General features: G+C 33.2%; 3 long non-coding RNA genes across 11 annotated transcripts; 2 read left to right on the top strand and 1 right to left on the bottom strand.

The window, feature by feature from the left end:
* Positions 1 to 1,154: 1,154 nt before the first annotated feature.
* Positions 1,155 to 11,252, bottom strand: LOC147524139 (uncharacterized). Of its 9 annotated transcripts, none has more exons than XR_015218657.1 (11): positions 10,661 to 11,252; positions 8,756 to 9,191; positions 8,604 to 8,654; positions 6,653 to 6,764; positions 5,255 to 5,350; positions 5,023 to 5,136; positions 4,133 to 4,402; positions 3,951 to 4,003; positions 1,532 to 1,584; positions 1,308 to 1,380; positions 1,164 to 1,220 (listed from the first exon to the last, which is right to left on the bottom strand). It is a non-coding gene; the product is annotated as an uncharacterized LOC147524139 (long non-coding RNA). The 9 variants fall into 9 exon arrangements; XR_015218673.1 differs by having other exon boundaries at positions 5,255 to 5,404; XR_015218672.1 differs by having other exon boundaries at positions 1,155 to 1,220; positions 1,308 to 1,370; positions 5,023 to 5,350.
* Positions 11,253 to 11,256: 4 nt separating this feature from the next.
* Positions 11,257 to 12,392, top strand: LOC147524140 (uncharacterized). Its single transcript, XR_015218706.1, has 3 exons — positions 11,257 to 11,305; positions 12,052 to 12,175; positions 12,347 to 12,392. It is a non-coding gene; the product is annotated as an uncharacterized LOC147524140 (long non-coding RNA).
* Positions 12,393 to 13,890: 1,498 nt separating this feature from the next.
* LOC147524141 (uncharacterized) lies at positions 13,891 to 16,858 on the top strand. Its single transcript, XR_015196883.1, has 11 exons — positions 13,891 to 14,034; positions 14,294 to 14,455; positions 14,543 to 14,817; positions 14,899 to 15,001; positions 15,100 to 15,221; positions 15,323 to 15,413; positions 15,780 to 15,894; positions 15,978 to 16,129; positions 16,190 to 16,310; positions 16,394 to 16,574; positions 16,669 to 16,858. It is a non-coding gene; the product is annotated as an uncharacterized LOC147524141 (long non-coding RNA).
* The last annotated feature ends 8,953 nt before the right edge of the window (positions 16,859 to 25,811 follow it).

Here is a 25,811-nt window from a genome sequence, read left to right on the forward strand (position 1 = left end):
CTAACAGTCTGATATTAGGCATTAATCATCAAGGAATCTATAAAAGAATATCTGGAATGAGATAATGAGGAAAAAAAATAGCACAGTTGATGTATATATCCAAAGTGTGCCAAGTTGCCAACTTAGTTCCTATCTTATTGCAAATCATCAAAGAACAAAAACCCGGTCCGGTTGTATGGAAACAATTAATACAATGAGCTTTCTGTTGAAACTAAGGGAAACAAATACATCAAAATTCCTTCTACATTACATGCTTAGAGAGCAAAATAAAAGAACTAACAGTATAGACATGAACTTCGAAGCAAAAAGTCGTCTTCTCACAGGCCTTCGTGAGGAAACCATAGAGCAATTGAGTCTGATTTGACTCAAAGGGCCTTGTCGTCGACTTGAAGGCTCGAAAAGCTTGATCATCACTTGAGCAAAGTCCCGCTTGAACAAAGGTCCATCTAATGAGTAGGTTTGAACCCGACTTGCGGTTGCTTCATCCATCATCAACCTGGAACAAAGATGTAGAATTCCCTTCCCTTCCACCAATCTCTTATAGTAGTGTGTAACAAACCCTGATCATGTTGTCCCCTCATAGTCCATATTCATGCGAGGCTCCTAAGGTAAATCCCCACTGTTATTACATCTCGACCTCATCTAATCGCAGTTGATATCATTTTTTAGACCTCGCTACATTGTAATTCTTCAAGGCATGTTTACCTTTGAATTGAGATAAAACATTCTCATTTTGGAAAGGCCCGTGAAAAACTAAACAAAAAGTAGTCATCTAACCTTTAGTGTAAAGCCAAAGATGATCTTGCAATTCCAAATGCCAAATGCAAAACCGTAAGAAGGACCTCCGTCTTTGAAGTGTGGAAACAACAACCTTTAGAAAAGTTGGCATGTATTCCATCAAGAGGCATTTAATGAAGGGCCAAATTGACCATGATTAAGATGGCATAAGCATACATGTGCGATAGATAGTACTACTCTAATATACTATAGACACTTTGAAATAAGAAGTTTATCATAAAATAGGAAGCACAACTTTAAGAGAGTAATCAAAAGAGCAAAGTAAACCCACAACCAAAAATCCCATGAACAAAAAAACTGGCAATCACTTCATACAGTTGAACATAAGATATGAAAGCAAGACATATCGTGGTCTGAAAAAATACCTTGGGCTTTGCTTCCCCTTTTGGTAACTTTAAGACCTCCTCCTTCAATGTGTTTTCCTAGAGCAATAATTTATCAGATGCATGTGCTACAACTTACAACCATTCTAATCGTAAAAATTAAATACTGAACAGAATGTTTCTCACCTTCTTTGTCACAAAAAACAGGCTCCTCACCTCTTCCACAGTTCCACTCATAGAAGGATCCAACTGTTTATACCTTAATATCATTAATAAAATCAATATCTGACACTTTATGAACCAATATCTATAACTTACGTTGTTCAAATGGGAAAAAAAAGAAAAAAAGAAAGGAAAAGTATTGACATAAATTATCATAAATAGGAAATTCAGTTCGGTAAGAGAATTACCAACTCAACTCTTCCTTCCTTTTCCTCTCAATCTCTTTGTTTTATCATGAGAACTGGTTCATTGAAGAAAAAATTTTGATTTAGAAAATGGAATAAAAGAGTTGTAATTGACCTTGAAAATTGATTGGCCGAGAGAATTGGGAAAAAAAAAGAAACGTACCTGATATCAAAATTAGCAACTTGCTAATCGACGGAGTGATGGATGCAAATATACGATGATTCTTTCTTCTTTTATTTTTATTTTTCTTATTTGGTCATAGGGAATATTGAAAAGAGGAGAGCAACCCTTCATTGGTGAGAGAGAACTAAGGGTTTTGAAGGGAACGGGGGTTTATTTCTCTTTGTCGATTGTGAGGACCAAAAGATTTCTCTTTGTTCGTTTCCATAATGGTTAAGACTGGTAATTAATATCTAATCCACCGCCGGGGAGGAATAACTGCCCTTAATGGCGAAAGTGAGAACCAAGGGTTTGCACTACAAAGGGTTATTAAGACATTTAATTAATTCCTAATACACATGGCATAACCGTGGCCCTCAATTTATACCCCTGATATCGAATCCCAGCCGCGAGTAAGGAAACAGCCCGTTAAACACATTGTTGCTTTACAAACAGTAACCATGTCTAACGATAGTAACATTCAAGCATTATGATACCAAATTCAAACCCCAAAGCAAACAAACAATATACGTCATCAGAAGATAACAATAACTAAAGAAGAAACACGAACCATTTAATAACCAATCATGCCATAAGTTGAAACCAATAATCCTGAAGGTTTAAACATGACTATTGAAAGTCTTGAACAATTAAAAATAATTTTGATCAGAACAAAGGGCATACATATCCACAAAAGAGAAAGAAACACGATACCAAGTAGTGGGTATATTTCTTGTGATAAAGATCCCGAGAACAATGATTTAAGTAAGCAATACTAACATCAAATTGTAAAAGCAATCAGGGAAAGACACTTTCGAAAAAACAAAATAGAAAATATATTTTAAAATGGAACTAATCACACAATTTAAAATAATAAATAATGGAAATAATTACCTGTTATATAAAAGTTCCACTCCAAAATGGCAATCAAACGAAACCATGAATCCAATACATTAAAGCGAAAAATGATGCAATTGGAAATGCATCGAGTTTGAAAAATGGTTTGATTTCGGTGTTTGGACAGATCTCCTTGAGCCAAGCCTAAAAAAAGTAAGAGAGAAGAGAGAAGAAAAAAAGAATTTGATTGTAGAGGAACCCTTCGGGATATGTGAGTTAAGAGGGAAAAGGAGTAAAACCGATATTTTGAGAGGAAGAGGAACTGTGGGGGTGGTGGAGAGAGAGAACAAAAGGAGAAACTAAGGCATTTCTCTTTAAAAAGTTTTCTAATTCCCAAACCCTTGATTTAACCGTGTCCTGACCCTTGATTTATCACTGCAAAAAACGAAGGGATTTTTTTTATTTAACTTCACAATTAAGATGGTAGCGGGGAGACGTAAAGTGGAGAATTGAGAGGGAGACGGAAGTTTGGAGAAACGAAGGGTTTTTTTTTCGTTTAATTCTACAATTAAAACTCTAATTAATTCCCAATCCACGTGGCAGCATGGTGACCCTCGATTTATCCCCCTCAAAATGAATCCCAGCCGCGAGTCAGAAAACTGAGCTGTTTTGTTAAGTTGATATATCACTCTCAAAATGCACTCCCTAGTCTTCGTCACGGATGTCTTTATGGTTTTGATTTGCATGCAAATATGCAATTCATCTCTTCAAGAACTGGCAGCATGGGCTAGACACGACAAAGACACTGCTAGCAATTCTAAACTATGTGATTAGCAATTCAACATAGATTATTATGACAAAAGAAGAAGTCATTGGGACCAAAATATTTAGCAATTACTATGACTAAAATTACAATTACTATGGCGAAGTTTTGATACAACTTAAAGAAGCGACAATTAAAAACTTTATACAGTGATATGCATGTCCAAAATTGAAAGTCTCACTAAATCCATAGAAATTCAAAAGAAAAGTTCCTGATGTTGCCATCAAATAAATTTGTCAAGACATTGAATCAACACATTTATTAACATATTACTTTGAAGTACATCTATCACATAAAGCTTCCGGGCTTGCAGTTTTCATCTTATAAGTTGAACATCCATGTCATACTCTATCTATATCAGTTTGAAATAAATAAAAAATGAGATGGGAGCAAGATGAGATGGCTCTGCATTTGACCTTGCACCCTATGCATTAATTGGAAGTGTAAATTGGCACTGGTGATCTAATCAAATCTACCCAAATTGCTTATCTTGCTACTCCCATGATGCAATGCTCGCAATAAGAACAGAAAAAAACAGCCGAGGAAAAGAAATATTGGAACAACCAAATCCAATAAATTTCAAAGTAAATGAGGAGACATACCCATTAGAAGAAATGCATATCACTTGTGCTCTAGACGGTGATCACTACAACTACTGTTGAATGGGACAAAACAATTCCATCAGCTTATAACTATAAAAGGCTCATGACATGTAGAAGCTAATGAAAGAAGATATATGTGGTAATAAAACAAATCAGAAGATTTGAACAAAAAATAACTTTACCTTGCTATATGGCCTCTGAATGATATCAAGCAGAATACCAACATATGTTCGAGAAGACTGATGCATCCGAGGGAAATTTTACAGGCTTTACAACCAAACCTTCTACTGAAATATCTACAATTCATTACTAAACTCATTTCAATAACTTCCATTAAGTGTACTTCTTGATTTGAGTCGGTAAAAGCTTGGTTCGTCCTCTTGACCTCTGGCCCTTTCGGTTTGAGTTGGTCAAACTACCAACCATAAAATGAGAGAAAAAATGAAAACGCCCTGTTTAAAAAAAAAAAAACTCCATTAAGTGGGCAGGAACATGTCTACCAAAGAACCAATATATCTACCTAATAAAGCATGGAGTCGTAAACTACCACTAAAGTACAAAGCTCGAGGAAAAAAAAAAGAAGCAAGAACCCATCACTTCTAACGTACTATTCTTCCTACTATTCCACCTTACTCTTCATACAATGCTTACCCAAAGAAGAGATTTAACCGACAACGTGAACCCAAATCCTAAGATATCTGATAAATTAGTAGTAATTTCAATTCATTATGCTTTTTATGGTTATGCTGTAAGTATGACATCACCATAAAGAACACCACCTCAACTTTTCAATTTTGCTTTGTTCTTGTTTTGGTTTTGATATAAATAAGAAGAAAGCTCGCTGCATTGAGAATTGGATTGAATTGCATCAAATAGTCAAACAACATGATTTAATTCCAATAGAAAAATAGGCGCACTTAGTTTGTTGCTTCATTCAATTTCAACTATAATGAAGTTTAATATAATTCACAAATTATCCATTAAGCCCGAAAGTAAGCTAGTGACAACTAACAACATTTTGAAGTAAAAAAATTCTAAAGCATAAAATAATTAGAATTTTGTGTACACAAACCTTGGCTTCCTTGGCAAGTTTCATGTAAATTTGTCCACTGAACTTGTACTTGCCAATCAACAAATTAAGATGTCTTATCCGTTAATACTTCAAACCCCCTAAGAAAGGAAGTAACTAACCAAACATCCATTTAGATATTGTACATTTATCATCACTACAACAATTCTATTATAGATTGATTGTTTATGCTCTTATGTTGCAAGTTGTACAATAAAATATTGAAATATGATACCTCTATGAGTTTGTTGTGATTCGAAATCAGCCACTAATTTTGTCGACAATGCAATTCTGAATCAACCACTCCAACTCTTTGAATCATGAAATGAAGCTATAGACAATTGTAGAGCGAAGAGTATCAAAGCAAGAATGCAAATTGAGTATACTACAGACAAAATCACGGTTGTATAAGAAACTAAAAATTAGTGTTTTCTATATTGATATAAAGTTGAATCGCGAATAAATATAATTCAAAGTAGTTTAACCGAATCTGGTCCAAATATGTTATTTCTATTGTTTCGAGCTATAGACAATTGTAGAGCGAAGAGTATCAAAGCAAGAATGCAAATTGAGTATACTACAGACAAAATCATAGTTGTATAAGAAACTAAAAATTAGTTTTGTCCATATTGATATAAAGTTGAATCGCGAATAATTATAATTAAAAGTAGTTTTACCAAATTTGGTTCAAATATGTTATTTCTATTGTTTATACGACAAAACGAAACAATTTTGAACAGTTCAACCATAAAACTCAAATCAATTATATCGAAGGATAGACTTAATTGACCAAAGTCACCAACAATATAAGATCAGGCCTCATAGTCATAATTAAAATCCAATGATTGCCCGGAAGAGAAATTGAGAAATGAGACCTAGATACGTGTAAGATATTTCAACAGTTAACTGTGGCCTTTTCTGGGTGGTCTTTTGGCGGGTTTTAAAATTCGACATCTAACGCCTTCACTTTTGAGTTCTCCGTGTGTGACGAATTGACGTGAACCTTAATACCACTTTACATTATCAGCCCTGTCTAAACTAATAATAAACAGGAAGCTTATATAAGATAAAAATTAAAAAGGATACTTGTGTTAATAGCAAATAGGTTATGTGTTACATAGTGTTAAAAATATATATCAAGTTCCAAGGAGAATTAAAAGGAAGCTTTGTTAGACTTCACTCTTTTATATTTAGTTCAAAAAATCTAAAATGAGTGAGTCCATCTTCCCACCATTGTGCAGTTTCCTTTGGCCATGGCTTTGATGCATAAGCCCTCCCTCTTCAAGTAAGGCTAAGGAGTGCATGAGCTAATGTAGTAGTAGCATAATGCGATAATACTCAAATATAAGTCCATATTTGGCATGAGTCAACGAACCGAAAACAACATATCAAAATTTCTAATATAATAAAGAGTTCATGATAGGGTGGGCAGTAAAACTTCGAGCAATTTGAATAATATCATATCATTAACAGGAAGATAAGATATTAATTAATGAGTGGGTGGGGGCTGCTTATCCTACAATTATTCGAAAAAGAAAGAAAAATAAAACATGAAAACTGCCTACACGAAAATGTGAAAGGAATAATATTAAGATCAAACTATAAAGTCATACCTAAAGGCACAATCGCATACCTGTAGAAGGCTACGGACTTTCTGTACTAACCGTTGAATCTTGATTAAAATACTATGATCTCCTTATATTGCGCAAATGCATTTATACAATACCCATGGCAGAAATGGCTCCCTATGATTATGGATTGTAAATCAGTGCATGATAAAAACAGGTAGTATTGAAGTTATGAACACGTGTTTCTACACTCGCAAATATCAAATAATATCAACAACATCATAATTGTCCCTAGAGGAAGAATATTATCACATTTCTTTTAAAAAAAACTATTCAGCAGATAGTGTATGGTTCCGACATGTTCAGTTGACCAATACCATAATACTAAAATTTTAATTAAAAGGGAAAAAAAAATTCAGCAGACTATCTATAGTGATGATACAAACTTTACCACCTCTCCTTCAGTAGAGTTGCCAGTCTGCCATTACCATAACCTAATTCTTCATCTCAATAAAATTAAAGCTAAAATTTTGATAGTAAAATATTTGACTGGTTCTCAGTCTATGATCCTGTTAAAAATGTCCGATAGAAGGGACATGAAGAAAAATGACAAAAAAAATCTACAATATTAATCATAATATATATACCTAATTAGAATAGATAATAATACGTCAATATGAAGATAAATATTCGCAGAGAATATTTACCCATTAAAACATCACATAACTATACAATAGCATTTAACAAAAATAAGCAATGAATATGATTGCTTTCTCAACAGTGGGAGCATATTTGAACACCTTCACACAAAAAGAAGGGAGAACACAAATTATATCCACAAAAAAGCATTAGACATTTCATACCTGGACGTTTTCAATTTATTCAAGAATTCTTGCAACAAAAGATTTGTCATCCCCGAAGTTCAATGAAGAATAGCTTAATCGGTTATTCAATATAGATTTGATTGTGGTGTGGACTTTCAGGTGAAAACAAAACACATAAGAGGAGATTACTTACTTGTGAGAATACCTTCCAGCGATAGATTGAGATGAATTGCAAAAGAGAGAGGTGAGATTTGATTTAAAGAGATACTACCTGAGAAAAATAATGACTTCAGGGTTCAGGCTTTAAGACGAATTTCAATGAGGAGATTGTGAAAGGAATAATATTAAGATCAAACTATAAAGTCATACCTAAAGGCACAATTGCATACCTGTAGAAGGCTACGGACTTTCTGTACTAACCGTTGAATCTTGATTAAAATACTATGATCTCCTTATATTAGCAAAATGCATTTATACAATACCCATGGCGTAAACTGCTCCCTATGATTATGGATTGTAAATCGATTACCGCGATAAAAATAGGTAGCACTCGAAGTTATGAACACGTGTTTCTACACTTTCGCAAATATCAAATAATATCAACAACATCATATTGTCCCTAGAGGAAGAATATTATCACATTTCTTTTAAAAAAAACTATTCAGCAGATAGTGTATGGTTCCGACATGTTCAGTTGACCAATACCATAATACTAAAATTTTAATTAAAAGGAAAAAAAAAATTCAGCAGACTACCTATAGTGATGATACAAACTTTACCACCTCTCCTTCAGTAGAGTTGCCAGTCTGCCATTACCATAACCTAATTCTTCCTCTCAATAAAATTAAAGCTAAAATTTTGATAGTAAAATATTTGACTGGTTCTCAGTCTATGATCCTGTTAAAAATGTCCGATAGAAGGGACATGAAGAAAAATGACAAAAAAAATCTACAATATTAATCATACGCCATATATACCTAATTAGAATAGATAATACCGTCCAATATGAAGATAAATATTCGCAGAGAATATTTACCCATTAAAACATCACATAACTATACAATAGCATTTAACAAAAATAAGCAATGAATATGATTGCTTTCTCAACAGTGGGAGCATATTTGAACACCTTCACACAAAAAGAAGGGAGAACACAAATTATATCCACAAAAAAGCATTAGACATTTCATACCTGGACGTTTTCAATTTATTCAAGAATTCTTGCAACAAAAGATTTGTCATCCTGAGTTCAATGAAGAATAGCTTAATCAGTAATTCAATATAGATTTGATTGTGGTGTGGACTTTCAGGTGAAAACAAAACACATAAGAGGAGATTACTTACTTGTGAGAATACCTTCTAGCGATGGATTGAGATGAATTGCAAAAGAGAGAGGTGAGATTTGATTTAAAGAGATACTACCTGAGAAAAATAATGACTTCAGGGTTCAGGCTTTGAGACGAATTTCAATGAGGAGATTGTAGAATACAACCTATTTCCAAAAATAAATCAATTGCAGATTGAATAGAGAATTTGATGAGAACAAAAAGCGAATGAAAGAAAGACACTTCCAATTTTCTGTCATTCTTAGTTCAGTATCCAATAAAACAATGAAAGTAAACGGACAATTACAGAGCACGACAGCAGAGAGAGAAATTACCTGCCTGAAAGAGGAGGGCTTCACAACTGAAATTATTTGTCATTACACATTATCGATCACCTTGAACACATTATCTTAAACAAAGTGTTTCTCCAACTTCAAACATATATTTTGATCAGCCTATAAAACTATACCGGGTAAATATGGCAAGCTAATTAACAAATCTTTTAGTGACTGTAACATAGGAAGCCGACATTGCAAATCAGAAGCAAACAAATCTGAACTGAAGAACAAATGCGTGTACATTCTGTTATAAGCACAGCTAAGCAAATGGTTTTAATTATTTAACAAATATCTTGCGTTATCGGGTGTGCGTTAGTGAGAGAAGAACTTGCAGACATAGAGTAGGTATTGAAAACACGCGAAATAGTATAAAGACAACAAAATGGTCGACGCACATTGTCCACGCAACTAAAAATGGTCTGTGTGAGCCAGATTTTGTAAGCGAACCAAAATTTCAGCTCAAAACCAATTAATAAGAAAAATAGTTGACTATTTCAGACGTGATGTGTTAGGCACCTGATAACCACATATAAACATCAGGCTAAAATAAGAAAACGTGCCAACCAGAAATATTAAGAAGATATACACATTTCAATATCTCAGAACAACAAACTCCTGATGGCATAAGAATTATGACATACCAGAGATATCCAAGTAAGCCTCGGGTAGAATGGGGTCATCGACTTCTTTGGAGTTTCAGGCTTAGGCTATCGATCACTTGTTGATATGCATGGTATCTATGTAGGGAATCTTTTGGGCAGTAAGGGAACTTCACGTGGATCATATTTGGCTTCAATGACTTGTATATATCGACTTGCTTATTCATAGATTGATTACTGTTAGTTGGTTAAGTTAAATTATGAGGGGAAAAAAGAGAAAGGAATGGATTCATAAGTGAATAAGTTTTGATGGATTGCAGGAAGCTAGGAAAGTTGCGGCCGAAGGTACTACTTTTAAATTGCCCTAGAAGTGCCCTCGGAAAAGAAGAATTTAACACCGACACTTCTAATATGATGTAACCTTAGCTATTGTCTTGACAACACACATTTGGGCCCGAGAACTTGCTCAAGTATCTACTGATAATCTTGAAGATGAACTAACGAAAAATGCAATTTAGTTAGTGAGTGAGAGAGATGATGCAAACAATTGGATTACTCTGCAAGAAGTTGCAAGAGAAAGAATTGGAGTTGGAGCATTCGAACTATAAGAAAAGAAATGGTTGAGAGAATGTATAAGCAGGTCGGGTGACAATGGAAGCTGGATCCAGGTAGCTCAGGAAAATTACAACCAGGCAGTAGTGAGTGTCCAGAGTTATAACCTCAAGGGAGTCATTACAATTTACACACAGAGCGGACCAACCGAAAGGGTTGTGGAGGTAGTGAGGTTGAATATGCAGCTTCCTCTCACATTGACCAAAATAAGTGCCCTATTCAGGATTCCACGTAAGTTACACCCACCAGAAAATAAAACTGAAAGTGTTCGGGTGTATCATTCTTTTTTGATAGTTTGAATATTTTATCGAATACACCCTTTATTATCTCTTTCCATCGTTAGAAACCACACCCACGTAATAAATTATGACATACCTGATCCATTAAAAAATCGCCCAAGCATGTCCAATGATAAAGGTGTTTTCAAAACCTGCATGAAAGAATTCTTTAAAACCTGCATTAAAGAATTTAGAAATTTGCAGAGAGATCTATTGCAAGGGCTGGTCCTTTTTTGCAGAATTTAGAATTTAGAAAAACCTCTAAATTTGCAGAGAAATTTAGAAAATGGAAGAAGAAGACGAAATGACTGGTCCTTTTTTGCGCTCCAAGTCCGACCAGAGGTTGCTAGCCATGGTCATCTTCGGCATCAATTTGACGTGATCCAAGAAACAAAAAAAATTACACGAAATAATAGAGGAGATAAGAACAGTACCTGAGTGGAATACAGAGAGTGAAGTACTAACGGTGATTCAAGAAAGATAGAGGGCTGAAGGAGAGGAAGAGCGGGATACGAAGGGTTTTGAGACTTGATATAATTATGCCTAATTAATAAGGGAACTTTTCAATTATATAATTGGTGCTAATTTCTAATCTTGCGCACACTCACTATACCGCGTCCTGACCTTTGATTTATCCACCCTTGGATGGAATCCCAGCCGCGAGTCAGGAAAGCGAGCTGTTTTGTTAAGTTGATAGAACACTTACAATGTCATTGTACCAGGACGTACTACATACTGAAAGGTAGACGCAGCATCCTTTTAATTCTATATGTATGACACCTTATCATTATTCGTATAGCTTCCAAAAATGAATGGGCAACCATATGTGGCCTACGTTGCGTCTTTCATATCCTTTTTTTTTTCTACTCACATAGGACATATATTTATATTAAATCTAGCTTAATTTTATTTTTTACGTCTGCTTAAAGAATTCTTTAAATGCATACGTAGATAGATAAGGCTATGTCTTCATCATGAATTGTCTAAAAAATTATTCGACGAGAAAAAATTGCAACCGAACGTACCACAACTATATTAAGGGTTCTGTTCCCGCAGATAGATCGATAGTGAGAAACTACTATATTCCGTGTCGGGGTCTCAGTTCTTTGGGTCTAGCCCCCATTGTTTCACTTTCGGCCGCCCATCTATTACTTTTCCGAAATAAACCCAATGTCATCAAATCGAATGGTAATAAGTATCATTTTGCTCATGATGATAGTGACTTGCAATTGCCAAAGAATCGATCTCAAGTGAACATCGAAAGGGACCAACGCAAGGACGACGGATCAGTTTTCTGGGTATACAAATGATGGTTCCCTTATTGAAACACGGAACTTTTGAAAACACAACTAACTTTGCTTCCGAGAGCTCCTTACCACTAAGGCCAATGCTCAAGGTGTCGGGCCCTCTTGATCAAGAATTGAGAGTGATTTTTGCTATCATACTCTATTCTCTTTTTTTTTTTTGACTCCTATATATTTTTTCCAGATTGCGAGTCCATTGGATTACGCCCGAAGAGGTTGGGTGAGTGTTGATGTTGATAGAATTGTATGTGAATCTTGCGGCTCAAATCTTAGTTTTGCTTTGTTAGCATCGTGGACACCAACTGAAGGTGAACCTTTGTTGTCCTCAATGTTGTTAGTTTAATAATACTATATTACATTTAGAGTTGTTAATTTATAATACTATATTAGATTTAATGGCATGGGGAATTGTTTTTTTTATGTTTCATTTCCTCCATGAGCTTTCTAACTGTAGTCAATCTCATCTGTTTTGATTCAAGCTAATAATGCCGGTAAAAGCCTTTGCCAAGCGGCTTAATGTTGCACCGCGAACCTCATTTCCTTGGAGGGAAAATAGCTTGGCGGAAAGCTTGGTTCAGCTTCCTCCTACCCCACATTCAGCACTAACTAACCGGGCTTTAAAGATCGATCGCGGCCGATTGTTGCAATTTGTTTCCCTTTCATTATTGCCGCCTCTACAATTGGTCCGATCGCGACTTTCTCGAGTTCACAAATTGATCGTCTTCTAGCCCGCATGAAACTTTGGCTGGAGTAACGGGTTACATACAAGGAATTTATTCATGCAGGTGACTTGGTAAACATATATTATTTGGCTACTCGGCGTAGAAGTTTCAACGTTTTTGTTTTACCTTGGTTAATGATTTCCATTGGATGGTCAAAAGCTGATAAGCCTTGTGTGGATGGGAGCCAAGATAGGTTCTTAACGTTCCGGACTTTGAAGAACACTCCACTCAATCGACTAGGGTAATCGAATTCTCTTTTGATCCAATGCAAACTTACTCGCCTTCACATCATCCCGGACCTATCAAACATGCAGTCTCTGCTTCTCTTAAAAGAGACACGAGAAAGAAAAAAAATATTTTTTCCCGAGTCAAGATCTGAATCTAGGTCGCCTATGTTGGATTGTAGCGCTACATTCATAATCTAGGACTTCCTGACTTAAAGAATCTTATGATTGCTGGTAATTGGGCAGCCTTCAGGAAGTGAGGTTGGTGATCGCACATCTTCATTTGAATCAAGGGGACCAAGTACGCATAACCGGAACATCGAGGGTAGTAGGAGTACAATTGACATACCACAGCTGCTTCTGAGAGCTATGGTCAAGGGATCCCTTTTGGAGCGACAATTGGCGATGGCTCTGCAAGTAATGTAGCTGGATCAATGGGTGAAAATCTATAAGTATATTTAAGTAACTGAGGCTTGAAGGATTTTGTGCTGAAGTCATTGGTGAAACATGCAAGTGTTATGAAGTGTGTTCACTGCATGTAGATTAATGATCCCAGACCCTTCCGTTTAGGTGTCATCATTATAATATGCTCAATGGATAAATATTTATTTTTTGCTGAAAAATTAAGTGAAGAACGAGGGACTAAATTAAGAGTTCTTTTCTTATGTGTTCTTTGCATTTGTGTACGTCGCTTTTCAGCTCCCTTAATTGATCATTTACAATTTTTGCCGAATTTTTAACATATACTGTAAGTTAAAAAAAAATCATGACATATACAAAGTTGCACCATTTTGGATATGTTGTTTAACACAGATAACATTTATTCATTCTCGACTCCATCTTCCACATATTCAATATCCTCTGTAAGTTCCATTACCTTTTATATAAGCAACCATCTTATCAGCCAAATAAATCAATTACTATCTCTCATACATATAACTAATTAAATTTTCTAATAAATAAAAAAAACAACTGATCCATCAAGGAACATATCTCTATGAAGAGCATCCATGTTTCAGAACTAAACACCTCATGTGCTTCTTAATTTGGATGACCTGTCCTCTTTCCACCGACTACACATCAACCAGATAAAAACAAGCAAAAAATCATCTCCAATAGTTAAGTAGATAAAGACAAGCAAAAAAAATTTCCATTGCCTGTTCCTTTACTTGCTTTAGGTGAAACTATATCACGGTCTACTCTAAACAAGCATACACTACCGTAAGTTCCTTTACTTGCTTTCCACATATACACATACTTAGCTTATTCTTTATTAACTGTTGCCCTTTCCTTGAAATCAATTTAACTGCAACATACACGTATTTTAATCTTAAACAAGAACTAAATTTTCGTTGTCTGATACGTTTTCCATGTAGTATAAACCATTATTACTTTAGTTATATCAAAATTTACGCTCATTCTCATTGACCTGTTATTCCATCCATTTTCTAGACAATAATTAATCTTATATTACACGTAGGAATTGCGACGAATGGCACATCTTCAACATCATTGCATTGCGGATATTGACTCAACTGATAGACAATGGAAAATAATGGCTAGAGTGAATAGAATTTGGGAAACACTTGACTATGTCACTGACGAAGTAAGAAGTCTAGACATGATGCTCATCGACAAGCACGTAAGTGTATTTGTATAACTTTTTTTTTTTTTTAAATAACTCAGTATACATATAGTTGTATGTGGACTTCATTTGGACTTTTATCAGGGTCATCAGATACATGCAAAAGTTGATAAGACATTGATGAATAAGTTCCAGCACCAAATAGTTGAAAAGGAGATTTACTCTATAGATAGATTTTCTTTGTCAAAAAGCAAGAATAAATATAATGTCACTCCGGGAGAATATGTCATTAATTTCAATTGGCACACCAAAGATAAAGCCACTTTCGAGAATTAAAGATATGGACTTTCCAGAGCATGCATTCTCATTTGTCAATTTCGATCAAATATCAACGAAAATTGACAACAAACATCTTATAGGTAAATACCTTTAAAACTATTTTATATATTAACTATAACCAACGTCATTCTAATCTTTTGTCCCATTTTCTTTCTTTACAGATGTAATTGGGCGTGTACACGAAAGTGGAACAAACTAAGGAATGTAACAAAAAGAATGGAAACAAGACTTTTTGTAATGAGATATCAAACTCCAAGATGAACAGTTAGTTATTTCATTCCAATCAAACAAACAACTTGCTATATATCTCTCTTACTTTACCACACACGCGTATTTCATCTATTTCTAATTACATTATGCAGGGGATATGTGTTGAAGATCACATTGTGGAGCAACTCAGCAATGCAACACAATGATGAAATAATCAGTAATAATTCTAACACGGCAGTTTTGATCGTGACTTCTACATGCGTTAAATGTGATGGTATGTTTATCCACATCAAACTCAACATTGGTAATGATCAAATTGTATCATATTTTTATTATTATTATCATTTAAATTAAATAAAACTTAATATGTCGCAGACATACGTGCTGAATATGTTCTATCATCTACATTTGCAACAAAACTATATCTGAATTTGCAAATTCCGTAAGTTGCTAATATCGGAAGAATGTGTACTCCTCTCTTTCAAAGGATCACACTTCTTTTTCAAAGCACATAATGATGTTAGAAGTGCAAACTTTTGCACCGGTAACTAAACATTAAAGAAACTCTGAAATTGGCACTCTTTGATTGATTCTTCACTACGGTCACATCAATATTAGTTATTACTTTTATAATTATTGACACTAAGTTTCATTTATATTGAGAAACTAAAATACTCAAGTAAATTGAAGTCATTCAAGTTTTTGAATCCTAATTTCCTTTTCAGACTCTCATTAGTCATCAAGTGAAAATTAACTTCATTTCCACATTAGCATATCTGATCAACACTTTAGATTTCTCATTTAATTCACAAACTTTTTTCTTTTTCTACAGTCCCGTACCACTGCAAACCAAGCTTCTACTGCGGGAGTCACCTCAAACAGTTGCATCACAGAACAAAAAAACGTTGTCAGAAATAATTGCTGCAATTAATGATGATTCATCACAGGTATATCGATTAGTATACATTATTCTATAGCTTCCATCTCATAATTATTCCATATCTCATATAACGAACTATATCACTTATAGGAAATGCATTTTACCGTTGAGGCGGCTATTTCAAAAATACTTCTTGACAAGGGATGGTCTTACATTGCATGCCCACATTGCCGAAAGACGCTTGATAAAACGATTAGTGGTTACAAATGCGCAAAAGACGGCATCGTATCTCCAATACAAAAGTAAGATTTAACTTTTATAACTTCCATATTTATATGCTATAATTAATATATATTGCACAGGTACCAATTGCGAATGGAGATAAATGATGAAACATCTACGGCAAAAGTTGTGGCATTCGATCCTGAAGCAACAACACTGCTACAAAGAACTGAAAAAGAACTTGCTCACATTGAACAACAGGTGAAAAAAATAATTATAGTTTCTCCTAACTTGAATACATACATTGAACTGCATTTTAACTTGCACACGTTCAACATGTACAGGAAGATGGTACAGACACTTTACTACGAATGTTCCAGGATTTGGTAGGATATAAAGCTATATTCCAAATAAAAATAACCAAATTCAACAAGCAGCACAAAAACAGTTCACTCACCATTTCAAAAATCACTCCAATTGTGAATGACTCAACAAGTCATAATACACCTAAGTCTGAATAAAAGTGTAAGTATAATTTTCATACAATTCAAATCACTTACTATTAAATTTTGTTGTGTCTAATATATACTTTCATACAAATCTCTTCTTGCTTTGCCAGGGATGACACCGGTTGTAATCAACAACAAATTTTGCTACAAGATCAAGGACGCGTTCCGATCAAATATTTTGTTCTTTTGCATATGTATATATGTACATGAGATTAAGCTTTCTCTTATGTTTAGTTCTTTACTAACAACTCAGATCGGACTACATGCATCTTTAAATTAAATCTCCATGATGTTTTGTTCTTTTGCATTAGGTTACATTAAGCTTTCTCTTATATATCATTCTTTACTAACCAATGTGTATCGATAATCTGATATTATGCATTTATATAAATCATATATGATATTTTGTATCTATATATGCATATGATGATTTCTTCTTCTCAGCATTTTCTTCACTGTGAAGAATCAAATATATTTTTAAGCTATTTTAAAATTTCTCTGTTCTCTGCAGAGTTTTTCTCCTATTTAGTCTCTTTAGATTGTTCTTTGGCGGGGAAGGAGTATTAACTGTCACAAACATATGGGGGGCTTCACAGACTTTGTCAAGAAGAAAAGCGCAGAGGTTTGGGAGGGTTCTCGACCCATCTTTGTGGGATACAAAACATGCATTGCAATCCCAAGACTTGCCGCTTTGTTGGTCCCGCCAGCCATATTCACGATCTAAACATATAATACCGTTCTCTCCCAGCCGCTCCCCATGAGTTCTTAACAATCCAAGACACCGGCAACACCGTGGTCATAAGCATGGTTCTTAACAATCCAAAGCTACTAAATGGTTTTCTTTCACGTTACGTCATAAGCAGATGACTACCAAACACTATGTTTCATTGAGGATGAAGTAGATACAAAACACTGTAAAAAACTTCTAGCTACATGCCATCTTATCTTCCTTATTCAAAAGTACAATATAGGCCATCTTTTTCCCGTGATAATGGTAAGCCATCCTTTTCCCTGAGCTTAGCGACTTCTTAGTTTTTTTTTTTTTTTTTGGTTGGTTCTATTATGACTTCTTAGTTCTCACTACTGTCCTAATCTTAGCGACTTCTTAGTTTTTTTTTTTTTTTTGGTTGGTTCTATTAAGATTTCTTAGTTCTCACTACTGTATAAGCCTATATTGTTGACACGTGCAGCGCACGTGCATCATGCTAGTATATATATATATAGTCTTCCTCTAAGAAGTAACTACTTAAGTTAACTTTAAAATAAGTACGTAAGTAAAATTTCAACTACAAAATGAATTTAAACTTATTTTTTGTGGATATGATATACTCAATATTAAGATCATCTCGACAAACTTTCAATTCATTTGGAAATCTCTAACATTGGAATTGGAAAAAAACGATTACAAAAATTCAACATTTCTGGACCGTTAGATTTTTTCTTAAAGATGACAACTATTTTTATTTATATTAGAGGTTTCCAAATGAGTTGAAATTTTGAGAAGATAATCATTATGGTGAGTGCTGGTGAGTGCTTCATAACCACAAAAAATTAGATTTTAATTCATTTTGTAGGTGAAGTTTTACGTATGTACTTATTTTAAGTTAACTTAAGTAGCTACTTTTTAGAGAATTACTATATATATATACGAGCAGATTCCATTTACCATACTTTTTATACCATAGTTTATACCACAATGAGTATTTTTATAGCTCTCATAAAATTTTACGTCATCAACTCCTATTAAAATGAGAATTCCTCTCCTATTGAAAAAAATATATATATATATAACATTTTTAATTAAAACGGGAATCATTATCGTATTACAATAGGAATTCATTTCCTATTGGAAAAAAAAATCTAGCACTTATAATTAAAACGATAATTTTTCTATTATTAAAAACGGGAATCACACTTCTAAATTATAACGGGATCCCTCATCCAATTAAAAAATGAGTTTTTAAAACAATTTATTGAGAAATTAATACGGATTAGCAACGAAAACATGAATCACGATTTGTTAGAAAAATTCTATTGATGGTTGAACAAGTTTTTAAAATAGTCGGTGCGTATGCACGGGTCTACTTTCTAGTATATATATAAAGCTCCCACAAGGGGTATTTTTCGAGCTCTCTTAAAATTCTACGTCATCAACTCCTATTAAAACGAAAATTCCTCTCATATTGAAAAGATAAATTCTAGCACTTTTAATTAAAACAAAATTCTTTCTCCTATTATAATGAGAATTCCTCGCTCTCCTATTTAAAAAGAAAACTCTAGTTTTTTTTTTTTTTTTTTATTTAATATTGGTAAACCTGTTTTAAATGAGATCAGTAACTCTTTGATGTTGGCAGGGTTCAAGCCCCATACCTCTGGTATCATCACCCAAAAGTTTTACTGACTTTGCTAGTTGGCACCTGTAAAATCTAATACTTTTAATTAAAATGGGAATCCATTTCCTATTAAAAAAAATGGCAATCACACTTCTAAATTAAAACATGATCCCTCCACTAATTAAAAAACGGGTTTTTAAAACCTAATTAAAACAATTTGTTGAGAAATGAAAATGGATTTTTAAAACTTGATTAAAACAATTTGTTAGGAAATTAAAATGGGTTAGTGACGAAAATGAGAATCACGATTTATTAGAAAATTTATATATGTATAATTATAATTGTTAAACAACTTTTTAAAGAGTCGGTGCGTAAGCACGGGGCTATTTTCTAGTTTAATATAAATATAAAGTTTAATATTCAGCTTCGAAATATCGAATATATCTATATCGGTACTTCAAAAAACGATATATCTATCAATGATATTTTTAGCCTTGGATCACATTAGAGTGTTATACACTGGCATAAGGTTGCTTTAGCCTTTATCGACATTACAACGACATGCACAGAAAAATTGTGACAAACAAATGAACAATGGTGTGAACGTGTGATACTATGCATTTGAAAGTCAAGCTAACTAGGTAAGAAACCAAAGGAGAAGGTCCAAAAGGCCAAAATAATGATTCTTCAAAATATCTCGATAAATACTGGAGTACATAGAATTTTGGGTAAATTTTTGATTCCACCATGATAATATCAATGTGTTTCCAATTGGGCCACAAATAGCAACACAACACATTATCATTGAGTTATCTCCAATGGTAATGTCAGCAACTTTTTGCATTGAGTTGCTGACAATGGCCGGATTATGAACAAAATGACAATTTCATGGCCGATTGGAGAATTTACCCTAGATTTTTAGGAATTTTATACTAAGGGAGCATATGGCAACCATTCTAAGTAGAATTAGTTACGTGCTTATAAGTAGTTATAAAATAATTAATTTTGATATATATATAGGGAGGGATTCTAGGGACATATCTTATAAAAATGCGTAAACAAACTCAAATTTGTTAGGGCATTTATAAGTTTTAAATTAGGCTAATTTTTGGTAGATGTGATCTCCTAACTATTCTAAATATTGTCATAAATAATCAAAAAAATTAGAAATTTTCGTTTACCATACTTTTTATACCATAGTTTATACCATACCCCACAACTTTACCTACAATGTAAATTATAGCCTAGTTTTTTGTGGATGTATTCAACCAACCATGAAAGTCACTTCTACAAAATTTCAACTTATTTGGAAATATTTAACTATGTCAAAAGATGATTGCAAAATCGAAAAATCTGAGTCGTTTTAAAAAAATAAAAATTGATAATGATTTTTAACTACGTTAGAGATTTCTGAATGAGAAGAATTTTTGTGGAGATGTTATAGAGAGAGAGAGAGAGCCTCCTGAGCCACTCCCAAAATGTAAAAAACCATATCTCATCCTACCAGTTGAATTAAGAGTTGATATTTTGTAGATATGATATCTCCACCATAAATAACATACCCACCAAATTTTGGTTCATTCAAATATGTCTAACCTAATCAAATATTATTATGAAATTGGAAAATTCTTGACCGTTACATAAATGTTCAAAATTGAACACTAGTTTTCGCAGTGTTAAACAAGTCCAAATAGAATGAAATTTTGTTGGCATGCTATCCATTGTGAAAAGATCATATCCATAAAAAATTTAAAAAAAAAAAAAAAAAAAAAAAAAAAAAAAAAAGGTCTTAATTCAATTTGTAAATCGATGGCTCAGGAGTAGTTCTATGTTACACCCCGATTTTCGACAAAATCGGAAAAATAATATTTGCTCCCGACTTTTTGACTTTCGAGGTGTGAAACCATTCCTAACTTTTTCCCATAACACACACAACCGTTTTAAATTCAAAACATTGTAAACCAATAATAATTTTATTATTAAAATAAAACTCTTATTACAATCATTCACCTCTAAGAGTAAATTACAAACTTCCTTCAAAAATTCTTCAATGAACGCAAACCACAATCCACATAGCAAACAACTTTCCTCAACATCAATCCTGTAGAGACTTATCGACTACGTTCATATATAGAAACGCATCCGATAAGCAAACATGCAAATTGCATCAACATTATAAAAATGTTGGTGTGAGTAGTCTAAAAACATATATATATATATATATATATATATATATATATATATATATATATATATATATATATATATATATATAGTTCATACGACATTTAGTTCCTCAACCGGAGGCTCTAACTCCCAATAATAAAAATCATATCGATATGTACATACAACATGTAAGGCGCTTTAGTTCCTCCACCGAGGCGCCTTAACTTCCCACTAACCACATAACAAACCATACGCATAATAAATAAGACATGTATGTATTTCCTCCATTGAGGCGCCTTAGCTTCCCAACAATAATACAAAGACATTTTGTTCCTCCACTAAGGCGCCTTAGGTTCTAACTAAACTAATAACCAGCCAAGCATATTCTATACTTACCGCATTGCATGCTCAATTACAGAGTGGGTCGTCTCTGCACAAATAATTAGTTTGACCCACCTTTCTGAAAAACCATATATATACAATCATAAATTATAATAAAACAAACATATCATATACATAATTTCAATCATCTCATTGAACCAATTTCACAACCACCATCAATAATTTATTATAGATTTAACGTACACTTTGATATATCATCACAATTATTGTTTAGAGTTTCTTTAAGTGTCTCTAGAATCACGTCGTCTCTATGTCTTACCTAGTTTTCTTAGCTACCACAATCCTTTCCCAACGCCGAACATGTACATCCACATGCCTCCCATCACATAATGCACCACTCTGTGCGGAGTTACCCTAAGCGGGATATCACATACTATGTAACCCTCACACGACCGTCATTATGTGAGTACTGCCACTATTCGACATCAAATATCGCGCGTCTCGTTCTAAGAATGGAAAACTCAGTGTTTGGTCTGCCACGTGTTTTCATGTGAAATTTTTGATTCGCCACGTGTTGCTCCGTGATTAAATCACTAACGATTTGACAAAATATGGCCATTGATATTTTATTTTGCACATCTCAACTTTGGCCCAATAACAGATAAAATCCCAATAGCTTAACCAAACCCATATAGCTTTATATCTTCTCTTCAACCCGTTTCATTACATCATTGTGAATCAGGCTAAAAAACACCAATAAATACCAAAATACTCTCTTCTTCCAACTTAAAACAAATAAGAATCATACCCAATCTCAAAAAAAATGATTAACTCCCAAATTCAAATAAAACACCAATTTTTTTCCTACTATTGCAAACACCAAATATTCTTGGGTAAACAAATCGACTGAGTATGTGGAGATTGAATTCATCAGAACCTGTAAAAGTTGTTGTCCAAGCGTTAGAAATTAATATATGCATACCCCTCTTAGGTATGCACAAATTTGGTATGCACAGACATTTGTTAAAATAATTAAAAAATGTCGTGACTTAATTGAACAATTTTATGTTGTGGTAAATTTTAACAAGGGACTATAGCAACACAGTTGTGCATGCATATATTATAAGTTTCCCTTACTCTCTTCTCTTCGTACTGTAGCTTTTGTGCGTGAGCAAAACTCCACTTGCATACTTGCTAACAACAAAGACAATAATTTTCATGTACGAATAAAATAATTTAAACATTTGCATTTTAAAAAAAGTTGTTCGACATCATCCAAAAAATATCATTGTATTTGACATTGAGGCCTCTTTGACATTACATTCAAACTTCTAGATAATAATTTTCCACAAACATATTGTTCTTCATCTTGTTTATGCATTATTATTATTATTTTTTCTTTTTCAAATTCCAAACCCAACACCAAATAAATTACTCACCTTTTCTTCATCCTTCTTTATCACCCAACTCGATCCAGCAGAAGTTGCTCGCCCTCACATATATAGATGTTGCACTGCTTGCCCTCACATATTAAATTGCTAGAAAAAAATTGTTAAATGTTAACAATCATTCTTGTATGTCTACTAATTAACATGTCTATAATCGTTTTTTAATTAAACAAAATAGCCACACATACCAAGCGTGAGAAATTAATATATGCATACCTCTCTCAGGTGTGCACAAATGTTTGTGCATACCTAATAAATGTATGCACTGATAATTGTGCATACCCTAAAAATAATTGTCTTTGTTGTTAGAAAATATAAAGGTGTATATATATACACCAAACATTAGAAACTAATATTATCAAGGTTGGGTATGCATTGATGTCAATCCATAGTGCATACCTTTCTCATGTGTGCACATATGTATGTGAATATCCCACTCAGATGTGCACATATGTTTGTGCATACCCTGACATTGAGAAAATTCGAATGCGCTTTTGACATTACAAATATTTATCCCAATTATTAATGAACTCAATGAACTCAAGTGCACCCCATTGGAGATGTCTATTAAAATATAGATGCTTGCACTTACCAAGCTAATAAGGTATGCAAAGATGTATGTGTATACACATTATTATTGGATTCGAACCATCAACCTCTCGAATAAAAGCATTCTTGCCATTTTGAGCTTATGAACCCAGTGGAAAACATATATAATTGGTATGTAACAGTGAATGAATTGTTGAAAAAAAAAATTTGTTTATCTACAATATAGAATTTCGAAACGAAAATTATAATTTTTATTGACAATATTATACAAAATATCTACCGAATAATAAAAGTTGTTCACAGTTAAAAATATAATTATATATGTTTTTGGGTTGTTAACGTACTGATTTGAATTATTTTAGTTTTCAACAAAGGAATGTTGTTTAATGAACCCATGAACAACTAAAAATTGAACAAAAAAACACAATGCTTCAAAATGTAACCTTAGGATGTTCATGTGAAAACGGTGCACAGAAAGTAGGCATACCCCCACCTTAAGTATATACAAAATATGGTATGCACAAAAGTTTATGCACGCCCCGTGATTTTGTTTTTGACGTTTTTCATAATTTAATCTCAGAACAACCTCAACCTCACTCGTGAATGAAATAAAACCCTATTAAAGATTGAAAATGGGAAACCAAACAAATATTATTTAAGATCAAAGTTTTTATATTTATACACACAAAACAACTAAAAATGAAGAACAGTAAAGACAATGTAAGTTTGAAAAGAAACCAGCCGAAATTTAGATAAAATTTGGATAGATTTGACAAGATAATCGTAAAAACGAATCATGAAAGGAAAAGATTATTATCAAATTGATTATGAAGAGATGGAAACAGAGACAACGATTACGAAAGAGAAAGTCCTAAAAGAACCAAATCGATATAGAAATACAGTAATCACATAACTTATCGTTAAATCGATGATGAGAAATCTCAAAAAACCCATTAATCGATCTAAAAGATTTCACCCAAATACTTGTTTTTTGTTACTAAGTTTTGGATCCAAAACTTGTGAGCATAGAGGGAGATTTAGATAAGGTTAAAAATGGAATTTAAAAATTAAGAAAGTCTTGTCAAAGTTGAATTGTCTTTATTAATAATTAAAAATAGAAAACATGTTTTTCTCGTGATTAAAATGTATAATTTGTCATAATCAAAGATTTGTAAATCCAGCTGGCCTAGACCATGATAAAAATTGGATTTAGGGCCTAAAGCCCATTTTCTGGTTAAAGTAGTAGGTTTTTTTTTTCCTCTCTCTCTTGCTAAATTTGTTAAAGTAGTTAGATTAGATAGATGGAATTCCACCATTTGTTAGCAATTCGCCGACTTATTCGTGAATCGAATTTTTGAAGGGCCAAACGTTTAATACTTCCGAATGTTTGAAGGATTCGGAATAATTCGCGATTTTTTGTCTTGAAACGTATAATTCGGTTTTTAGCGAATTTTTCAAAAATTTAAAAAAAAAAAAAAAAAAATCGATTGCGTTTTTGTTATTTTTTTATGTATTTTATGTCATCACTCTTACTTTAAGTCGTCCACTTTTACATTCTTAATGATAAATTAATCTAAAAAATTTGTTTTTATATTTTTTAGACAATATTTAAATTGTCATATCATGGTGTGTGTATTTTGAAGTTTAAACTGTAATTTCAATCCAAAAACAAATAAATGAAAATACTTATGTGGACCATTCAATTAGCTAGTTTCAATGTTTTCGTAGTTAAATTGTTTGGATATGTTTGTTATGTTATAAAGAATGACAACTATTATCAATATTTACTAATATAATATTACGAATTTTTGACTTATAAAATTTTGCAACTAAATGTTTAAAACGTGTATTAATTAAACACCGCATAATTACCATATTACAAATTTTTTACCGAATATGTGACTGTACCGTATTTTTGAGTCACCCAAAAATTCTTGAATTATTTGTGTACCGAATTTTTCTTCCAGCGGTTAACGACTTAACGTCCCTTGATTGTATACACCAAAAAGATCTAGAACCCCATAATTCATGTCAAAGGTTTTTTTTATTTTTTATTTTGGTTACCAAAAAAAATTCACATGAAAGTCGAACGGGTCCTAGTTAAAAGAAAGGCTAACAAAAAGACAAAGGCCTGTAGGGTCAGTAGTAGGTCCATACGCCCACACTAACACTTATTCAGATTTCAGAACCAAAAGTCAGTGTTTCAAGGGTCCCGCTCCATACCCAAAAAAGGTAAAATAATACACTAATAGAAATTCTAGCTGTCCTCATTAAGACAAACAGTCCACCACATACTTCCACCGTCAGATATTCCTAAAAATACGAGATAAAGACATGAGTAAGAAGTCAACCCGAAGTCTACAGCAAATTTTTTTTTTTTAGTGCACAAAATTAACGTAAAAAATCGAACAGTAG

Source organism: Coptis chinensis, chromosome 1 (assembly GCF_015680905.1).
Source record: "Coptis chinensis isolate HL-2020 chromosome 1, ASM1568090v1, whole genome shotgun sequence".
Lineage (NCBI taxonomy): Eukaryota > Viridiplantae > Streptophyta > Magnoliopsida > Ranunculales > Ranunculaceae > Coptis > Coptis chinensis.